The 10,466-nt window shown below is 38.6% G+C and overlaps 1 pseudogene; it reads right to left on the bottom strand.

Annotated features, from left to right (window-relative positions):
* Positions 1-1,474: 1,474 nt before the first annotated feature.
* Positions 1,475-10,466, bottom strand: LOC102122756 (ATP-binding cassette sub-family E member 1 pseudogene; annotated as a pseudogene).

Here is a 10,466-nt window from a genome sequence, read left to right as displayed (position 1 = left end):
TAAAAGAATATACATTATTAAATTCAAATGCTGGTAACCTTTGGGAGGGTAATAAAGGGAGATCATTTTTTATTTCATTCTGTATATTTGAATTTTTTACAACATGTATTTATGGATTACTCACATAAATTATTTTTTAAAAGGCATAATGGGATTCAGTTAAACCATACTTTCTAGTCATTATGTGCATATTAATCAGGACTTCTATTATTTCAAGTAGCTCTTAAAGTTTGCGAAATACTTTCTAATTTCCCCCTCAATTTTGCTTGCCCCAGTCATTTATTTAGTAAACCCTTTTCTTCACTCATAAGTTAATTCCAGTTTTGTCAGAAGTACAATTTAAAGTGGCTCCAGGCTACAGGTAATCCTGTTCAAAATTCAGGAACTCAAGAAACTTGGATGGGTTTTTAGAACTAAAAAAAGGTTTAGATAATGCGTTCTGTATCCAAACTCATAAATGAATATATGTGGTACCAAGGGATACTTTGTATTGCTATCTAGGCACTTTTGCACTAATGTTGCCTTTAGGGAAGTGGTTTATAATCCTTGGGTGCCCACTGCAAAAATCTGTGGAACTTTAAAAAAATATATACATGCTTAGGCACCATCTTTAAAGATTTCGAGTCTATAGTTGTAAGGGAAGCAAATGTTCTTTAGAAATGTTTTTTCCTAAGAAGAAGAAGAGAAAAGAAATGCTTTTTCCTAAATCTCAATCAGTGATTATATGTGTAAAAAAATGACATTACCCAGAGAATGACTGAATACAGAACCTTATGGAATGCAAAAGCTAAAAAATTCAGAGTAAAGTTAGGGTTTTTTTGGGAGGAAGGGAACAGAATTGGTTTCTGCTAAACATATTCAAAAGCACCAAAAAAGATGAAAAACAATTTTAAAACACGTATTTTTGCACTAGTGGTGTTTTATAGTATGCAGTCTTCCTCGGAAGCCGTGTACTGATAATATAGGGCAAAGACTGTAAACAAATAACAAACATAATCCTGAGGTTTATTTATCAAATGCCAGTCAGTGAAATCTCTAACCAGCTTTTAAAATGAGGGCAGTTTCATTACACTGGCATACTTGGCAAACCAGGTAAATACAGAAACCCTGTTCAAGATTTAAAAAACGGAGCAACACTGGTCAGCGTTTGGTATGTGAATATAATATACCTACTGAAAATCTTCCCATACATCATGAAAACTTGGAGGTAATTTGTATAGCTTGAAATGACTTTAGAATATTATGCATAAAAGGGCCTCATCAGGAACAGAAAAGTGGCATTTTTTTGTGTTTCGACTACAAGTTAGAACCCTACTGGCTTTGATGTTATATTCAGTAAATTCCAGAGTATGTGGGGCATAAAATCAAGCTCCAGAGTATGTGGGGGATAAAATCCTGATTTGAGTTTTATATGACAAAAATTCTAGTAAATATTCTTTTTAGTAAGTGGCTTATCAATATTCTCAAATTCAATCTAATCATCCAAGAGAAAGTAGTTTCCACTCTTCTTTTGTTTTACATCCTTAATTGAATTAAATTTATTTATTCATGGCCTATAGTTGCTTGGATCTCTTCTGAATGTAGTTTCAAGCTGAGAGAAAAATGTATTCATGCCAGCCAAAAGGGTTTGAGGACTGTTTGCAACTGTGTTCTTAGTAGATGGAACACCATCAAAAATGATGACATGATCCGCTAGATAGGTGGCCATGATGAAGTCATGTTCCACAACAAAGGCTGTCTTTTTTGCATGAAGTATGAAACGTTTGGCAACTCAAGCTGCCATCAGTCTTTGCTCAGAATCCAAACATGCAGATGGTTCATCAATTAAATAGACATCAGCAGATTTGCCCAAACAAAGGGCTAAAACTACTCGCTATAGTTCACCACCCGATAACGTCTGCACCTCTTGATTGATGATGTTTTCAATTTGCAGAGGCTTCATTACATTAGTCACAAATTGTGAATGAGTATAAGCATCTCTTGTCTTTTCATGTAGTAACTGGCGAACACTTCCAGTTGATTTTGGACTAATTTTCTGTGGCTTATAACTGACATTTAGAACTGGTACTTCTCCTCCTTTATCAGGTTTAAGTCTTCCAGCAAGCATTCTGATAAATGTCGTTTTACCCATTCCATTTTCCCCCAGCATCACCATGATTTCAGAATCTGTAAACTCTCCAGCTACAATTGCTAGCTCAAACTCTCCCATTTTTTCTTCATTCTTGGATATTTATACATACACGTCATTTTGACTTCTTCTTCATTTGCTGTCTCAGCCACTTTGAAAACAAGTGATGCATCTCTGAAGCTCAAGTTTTCTGTTGGAACATAGCCATCCAAAAAAATGTTTATGCCCTTTCTTACACTAAAAGGCATAGTGACAACTCCATAGGCACTTGGTATACCATATAAACAGCAGATGAAGTCAGAGAGATAGTCTAATACACTTAGGTCATATTCCACCACAATGATATATCTATCCGGATTTATTAGAGATTGTAGAGTAATAGCAGCCTTTAAATGCTGCTTGACATCTAGGTAACTAGAAGTCTCATCAAACATGAAAATATCAGCTTTCTGTATGCAAATGACAGCACAGGCAAATCTCTGCAACTCTCCTCCTGAAAGATCTTCAACATTTTGTTCTTTTAGGTGGGTTAAATCAAGCTGCTAACATACAATTTCCTGTGTCTTTGTTTCGTCTTTTCGGTCCAAAATAGATCCCACTGTCCCCTTTGCAGGCTTAGGAATCTGATCTACATATTGGGGTTTGATGATGGCTTTTAGGTCATCTTCTAGAATCTCAGTAAAGTAATTCTGTAATTCAGATCCACGGAAATAAGTCAAAATCTCTTGCCAATCAGTAGGATCATCATACTTTCCAAGGTTTGGCTTTTGTTTTCCTGCAAAAAATTTTTAAAGCAGTTAACTTTCCAATACCATTAGTTCCAACTAATCCCAAAACTTCACCTGGACGAGGGATAGGCAACCTGTGAAGTTTGAAGACATTGGCACAATATCGATGTGTGGTTTCTTTTTCCAAGTTGCTTGGTAAATTGTCAATTGATAAGGCACCAAAGGGGCATTTCTTAATACAGATACCACAACCAATACAAAGAGTTTCAGAACTTTGCTCTGGGGTGTAACTTCTCTGCACATTTTTCCCATCTGAACTACAGGACAACTCTTTTTGCATTCCCGTTGACATTTCTTAGGTTTACATTTGTCATGGTTGACAATAGCAATTCTCATTAATTTGTGTGCTATAACTGTGCGAAAGAATATCCAGCTCTTCTGGAGAAAATGATCACCTTGAGGAGGGGAGTGCAGAGGCCAAATCAGCTCTTGCCTTCACTTATCAGCCACACAGCATGTTCTTATGGCCACCGGCCAAAATGGCTTTTTTTTTTCTTTGAGATGGAGTCTCACTCTTGTTGCCCAAGCTGGAGCACAATGGTGCGATCTTGGCTAACTGCAACCTCCACCTCCCGGGTTCAAGCGATTCTCCTGCCTCAGTCTCCCGAGTAGCTGGGATCACAGGCCACTGCCACCGTGCCCAGCTAATTTTTGTATTTTTAGTGGAGACGGGGTTTTGCCATGTTGGTCTCGAACTATTGACTTCAGGTGATCCGCCCCCCTCGGCATCCCAAAGTGCTAAGATTACAGGCATCACTGTGCCTGGCCTATTCTTTTTTATTAATTAAAAAAAATTAAAATAGAGGCAGGGTCTCATTCTGCACTTACCCAGGTTAGAGTGCAGTGGCGCAATCACAGCTCACTGCAGCCTCAAACTTCTAGGCTCAAGCAATCCTCCTGCTTCAGCCTTCTGAGTACCTGGGACTACAGGCACCCACAACCATGCCCCGCTAATTTTTTGTTTTATTTATTTTACATATTTAATTAATTAATTAATGTTTGAGACGGAGTCTTGCTCTGTCGCCAGGCTGGAGTGCAGCTGCATGATCTCAGCTCACTGCAACCTCCGCCTCCCAGGTTCAAGTGATTCCCTTGCCTCAGCTTCCTGAATGGCTGGGACTCCAGGTGTGTGCTGCCACGCCCAGCTACTTTTTGCATTTTTAGTAGAGATGGGGTTTCACCATGTTGGCCAGGATGGTCTCAATCTCTTGACTTCATGATCCGCCCGCCTCAGTCTCCCAAAGTACTGGGATTACAGGTGTGAGCCACTGCGCCCGGCCAACTTTTTTTTTTTTTACATAGAGACGGGGTCTCATTATGGTGAAATGATATTGCATTGTGGTTTTGATGTGCATATCTCTGATGACTAGTGACGTTAAGCATTTTTTTCATATACCTGTTTGCTATGTGTATGTCTTCTTTTGAGAAATGTCTGTTCAAATCCCTTGACCATTTTAAAATCAGATGATTATTACTTTTTGCTATTGAGCTGTTTCAGTTTCTTACATATTCTGATTATTAGTCCCTTGGCAGATGGATAGTTTGCAGATATTTTCCTCCATTCCATGGATTATCTCTCTGTCTCTCTGCTTTTTTTTTTTTTTTTTTTGAGACAGGGTCTCACTCTGTTGCCCAGGCTGGAGGGCAGTGGTGTGATCTCAGCTTATTGTAGTCTCAGCCTTCTGGGCTCAGGTGATCCTCCCACCTCAGCCTCTCAGGTAGCTGGGACTACAGATGTGTGCCCGCATGCCTGGGTAATTTTTTGTAGAGACAAAGTTTTGCTATGTTACCCAGGCTAATTTCAAACTCCTAGGCTCAAGCAATCTGCCTGCCTCAGCTTCCCAGAGTGCAGGGATTACAGGTGTGAGGCACTGCTCCTGGCCTCTGTGAGTTGTCTCTTCACATTGTTCATGGTTTCCTTTGTTTTACGGAAGCTTTTTAGCTTGACATAATCCAGTTTTCTGTTTTGCTTTGGTCACTTGTGCTTTTCAGGTTTTACAGAAAAAAAATCTTCGCCCAGATGAATGTACTGGAGCAATTCCCCAAAGTTTTTTTCCAGTAGTTTCATAGTTTCAGGTCTTAGAATCAACTATTTAATCCATTTTCAATTTATTTTAATGAATAGTGAGAGACATAGGTCTTGTTGCATTCTTTTACATAGAGTTATCTAGTATTCTCAGTACCATTTATTGAAAAGACTGTCCTTTCCCAATTGTATGTTTTTGGTGCCTTTCTCAATAATGAGTTGTTGCAAATGTGTGGATTTATTTCTGGGTTCTCTATTCTGTTTTACTGGTCTATATGTTTGTTTCTATGCCAGTACCTCGTGCTGTTTTGGTGACTATACTTTGTAATAAATTTTGAAGTCATGTAGTGTGATTCCTCTATTTTTGTTCAGGATTGCTTTGGTTATTTGGGGTCTTTGTGGTTCCATATAAATTTTAGGATTGCTCTTTCTATTTTTGTGAAGAATGTCATTGGTAGTTTGATAGGGATTACATTGATCTGTAAATTGTTTTAGGAAGTATTGTCATTTTAACAATATTCTAATCTATGAGCATAAAATATTTTTCTATTTTAATGTCCTCTTCCATTTATTTCATCAAAGCTTTTTGTTTTGTTGTTGTTGTTGTTGTTGTGGTTTTGTTATTTTTATTTTTTTTATTTTTTGAGATGGAGTCTTGCTCTTGTTGCCCAGGCTGGAATGCAGTGGCATGATCTCAGCTCACTACAACCTCCGCCTCCTGGGTTCAAGCAATTCTCCTGCCTCAGCCTCCTGAGTAGCTGGGATTCCGGGCACCTGCTACCACGTCCAGCTAATTTTTGTGTTTTTAGTAGAGACAGGGTTTCGCCATGTTGGCCAGGCTGGTCTCGAACTCCTGACCTCAAGTGATCCACCCACTTTGGCCTCCAAAAGTGCTGGATTACAGATGTGAGCCACCGTACCCAGCCTAATTTTGGTTTCTTTGTTGATTTTTCTGTCTGAAAGATCTATCTAGTTTTGAAAGTGGGGTGTTGAAATGTTCTACTATTCTTGTGTTTAGGTCTGTCTCTCTCTCTAGCTCGAAGGATTTTTGCTTTACATATCTGGATGCCTCAGTGTTGGATGCATATATATTTGCAACCGTATATCCTCTTGCTGAGTTGACCCCTATATCATTATATAATGACCTTCTTTATCTCTTTTTACAGTTTTTGACTTTGTCTATTTTATCTGATGTAATGATAGCTACTCCTGCTCTGTTTTGGTTTTCATTTGCATGAAATATTTTTTTCCATCCTTCACTTTCAATCTATGTGTGTCTTTATAGGTGAGGTGAGTTTCTTTTTTATTTTATTTATTATTTATTTATTTTTTTGAGATGGAGTCTCACTCTGTCGCCCAGGCTGGAGTACAGTGGCACAATCTCGGCTTACTGCAAGCTCTGCCTCCTGGGTTCACTCCATTATCCTGCCTCAGCCTTACGAGTAGCTGGGACTACAGGTGCCTGCCACCGTGCCCAGCTAATTTTTTGTATTTTCAGTAGAGCGGGGGTTTCAGCGTGTTACCTCGGATGGTCTTGATCTCCTGACTTCGTGATCCACCTGCCGCGGCCTCCCAAAGTGCTAGGATTACAGGTGTGAGCCACTGTGTCCGGCTGGTGAGGTGAGTTTCTTGTAGGCAGTATGTAGTTTATTCTTTTTATTTTTATCCATTCAACCAGTCTATGTTTTTTAATTGGAGAGTTTAGTCCATCTATATCCAATGCTATTATTGATAGGTAAAGACTTCCTACGGAAGGACACATGATGGCACATTTAGAGGGTAGAAATCTCACATGGTAACCATTCTGAGAGATACTGCAGAAAGTGGCAATAGAAAAAGCCAGAGACCTTGAATGGATTTGAAAGGTTGTTCATGATAAAATTAGAGGTAAACTGATGTGGGTGTATGGGAAAGGAGGTGGTGAGGGCATTTAAGAGGTCTGCGCACCTGGAAAAAGTTGGGGGCTTTCTTTACAATAGAAAATACTGTAAAAGTATTGGTATAAAAGTGGAAGATGATTTTAGGTCAAGAAACACCAAATTTGTAGTTCCTGTGAGATATCCCAAATGAGATGTTGAGTAGACATTTGAATACTCTTGTAGTATGCCATGCACTGTGTAATTTGGTTTGTAATTGCAGGTGTAAATAGCAATCTGGTCTTGCAGGGTTGGCATCTGAATATGCAATGTGCCATCATGTGTCCTTCCTCAGAGAGATTGCCCTTGCTGTTTCCTTGATACAGAAATCTCTTTCTCATCACCCACTTCTATTCCTTCCATTTACGGTAAAAACATTGCTTTGTCAATTGTTACATGCCCTCATGTACCCTACATTTTGTAACAGTTACCAAGGCTTGTGCTTATTTGTATGATTATTTGATTTAATCCTGTCTTTTTACAAGATTGTAAACCCCATGACGGCAAAGCACCACGTCAGTTTGTCTCACTTATGTTAACCTAATTACTTAGCATAGTGCCTGGCATGTAAAAAGTTATTGAAACATTTATTGGCCTGAATGAATATGTAAAACTTTTGAATAAAATGACTTCCTCCAAAAAAAAAAAAAAAAAAAAAAAAAAAAAAGACTTCCTACGGTCATTTTGTTACCTGTTTTCTAGTTGTTTTCTAATTCTTCTTTCTTACTGTCTTCCTTTGTGGTTATTTTCTCTGGTAGTGTGGTTCACCGTCTTGCTTTTATTTTTTGTGTGCCCATTATAGGTTTTTGTTTTGTGGTTACCATGGGGGTTACAAAAGAATCCTATAGTTATAAGAAGTCATTTAAAACTGATGACAACTTTGTAAAGAAAAAAATAGCTAAAACAAAACTAAAAAAGTCTATACTTTTACTGCAGTCCTCTCACATTTTCATTTTTTGTGGTCTCAATTTATATTTTTTTATCTTATTATTATTATTTTTTCTGAGATAGAGTCTTGCTCTGTCGCCCAGGCTAGAGTGCAATGGGACAATCTCAGCTCACTGCACCCTCTGCCTTTGGGTTCAAGTGATTCTCCTGCCCCAGCCTCCTAAGTAGTTGGGATTACAGGCATCTGCCACCATGCCCAGCTGATTTTTGTTATATATATATTTTTGAGACAGAGTCTCACTCTGTCACCCGGGCTGGAGTGTAGTGGTGCAATCTCGGCTCACTGCAACCTCTGCCTCCCAGGTTCAAGAGATTGTCCTGCCTCAGCCTCCAGAATAGCTGGGACTACAGGCGTGTACCACCACGCCCAGATAATTTTTTGTATTTTTAGTAGAGACGGGGTTCCACCATGTTGGCCAGGATGGTCTTGATCTCTTGACCTCGTGATCTGCCCGCTTTGGCCTCCCAAAGTGCTGGGATTACAGGCGTGAGCCACCGTGCCTGGCCTAAATTTTGTATTTTTAGTGGAGACAGGGTTTTACCGTGTTGGTCAGGCTGGTCTGGAACTCCTAACCTCAGGTGATCACCTGCCTCAGTCTCCCAAAGTGCTGGGATTACAGGCATGAGCTACCACGCCCAGCCTTTATCTTAATTTTTAAATTTTAAAATAATTTCTCTTTCCCATTGGTCTGTGTGATGTATAAATTTATATCTTTTTATAGTGTCTTCTACTTAATAAATTGCTGTAGTTATTATTTTTGATATATTTGTTTTTTAACCTTTATACTTAAAGCATGAGTGGTTTCTACACTACAATCACAGTTTTAGAGTATTCTGAATTTGTCCATGTACTTGTTTTTACCAGTGAGTTTTATACCTTCAGGTAATTTCTTGTTGCTTATTAGCATTCCTTTTCTTTCAGATTGAAGAACTTCCTTTAGGATTTCTTGTAAGACAGACCTGATGGTGATAAATTCTCTCAGCTTTTGTTTGTCTGGAAAAGTATTTCTCCTTCATATGGAAAGGATAGCTTTGCTGGAAACAGTATTTTCAGTCAAAAGTTTTTTTCCTTCACTTTGAATATGTCATATCATTCCTTCCTGTCCTGCAAGCGTTCCACTGAAAAGTCTGCTACCAGACATATTGGATCTCCTTTATGTGTTACTTTTTTTTTTTTTTCCTTGCTGCTTTTTAGGATCCTTTCCTTGTCCTTGTCCTTTGAGACAGTATTATATGTTTTGGAGAGTCTAATTTTAATTGAATCTCCATGGTGATTTTTGACCTTTTTATACCTGGATATTAATATCTCTCTCAAGATTTGCATACTTCTCTATTATTATTTATTTGAATAAATCTTCTATCCCTATCTCTTTCTCTACTTTCTCTTTTAGGTCAATGACTCTTAGATTTGCTATTTGGAGGCTATTTTCTGTATCTTTAAGTGTTTTTTCATTTTTTCCTTTTTCTCCTCTGTGTATTTTCAAATAGCCTTTGAGCTCACAAAATCTTTCTTTTTCTTTTCTTTTTTTTTCTTTAATTATACTTTAAGTTCTAGGGTACATGTGCACAACGTGCAGGTTTGTAACATATGTATACATGTGCCATGTTGGTGTGCTACACCCATTAACTCATCATTTACATTAGGTATATCTCCTAATACAATCCCTCCCCACCTCTCCCCACAACAGGACCCGCTGTGTGATGTTCCCCTTCCTGTGTCCAATGATCTCATTGTTCAATTCCCACTATGAGTGAGAACATACAGTATTTGGTTTTCTGTTCTTGTGATAGTTTGCTGAGAATGATGGTTTCTAGCTGCATCCATGTTCCTACAAAGGACACAAACTCATCCTTTTTTATGGCTGCATAGTATTCCATGGTGTATATGTGCCACAAATTCTTTCTTTTGCTTGATCAGTTCTTCTGCTGACACACTTGATGCATTTTTAAACTTGTCAATTGCACCTTTCAGCTCCAAGATTTCTGTGCTTAAAAAGTTATTTCAATCTCTGTTAACTTTGATAAATTTTAGAATTGCTTCTCTGTGTTTTATTGAAGTTTTTTGAGCTTCCTCAAAATAGCTATTTTGAATTCCCTGTCTGAGAAGTCATATGTCTCTATCTCTCCACGGTCAGTCATTGGTGTTTTATTTAGTCAGTTTGGTGAGGTCATATTTATTCTTAATGTTCCTTTTTTTTTTTTTTTTTTTGAGATGGAGTCTCACTCTGTTGTCCAGGCTGGAGTTCAATAGCATTATCTTGGCTCACTGCAACCTCTCCCTCCTAGGTTTGAGCAATTCTCCTGCCTTAGCCTCCTGAGTAGCTGGGATTACAGGCGTGCACCACCACATCCAGCTAATTTTTGTATTTTTAGTAGAGACGGAGTTTCACCACGTTGGCCAGGATGGTCTCGAACTCCTGACCTCATGATCTGCCTGCCTTGGTCTTCCAAAGTGCTGGGATTACAGGCATGAGCCACTGCGCCCGGTTTTGTTCTTAATGTTCTTAACACTTGTGGACATTCATCGATGTCCAGGCATTGGAGAGGTAGGTATTTATTCCAGTTCTCACAGTCTGACTTAGTTTGTTTCTGTCCTTCAGAGGGCCTTCAAAAGATTCAAAAGGAACTATTGAGTTCTTGTCTATGGTCACCGCAGCCAT

Source organism: Macaca fascicularis, chromosome 3 (assembly GCF_037993035.2).
Source record: "Macaca fascicularis isolate 582-1 chromosome 3, T2T-MFA8v1.1".
NCBI classification, from domain to species: Eukaryota; Metazoa; Chordata; class Mammalia; order Primates; family Cercopithecidae; genus Macaca; species Macaca fascicularis.
This window is presented reverse-complemented; position numbering and strand designations above follow the sequence as displayed.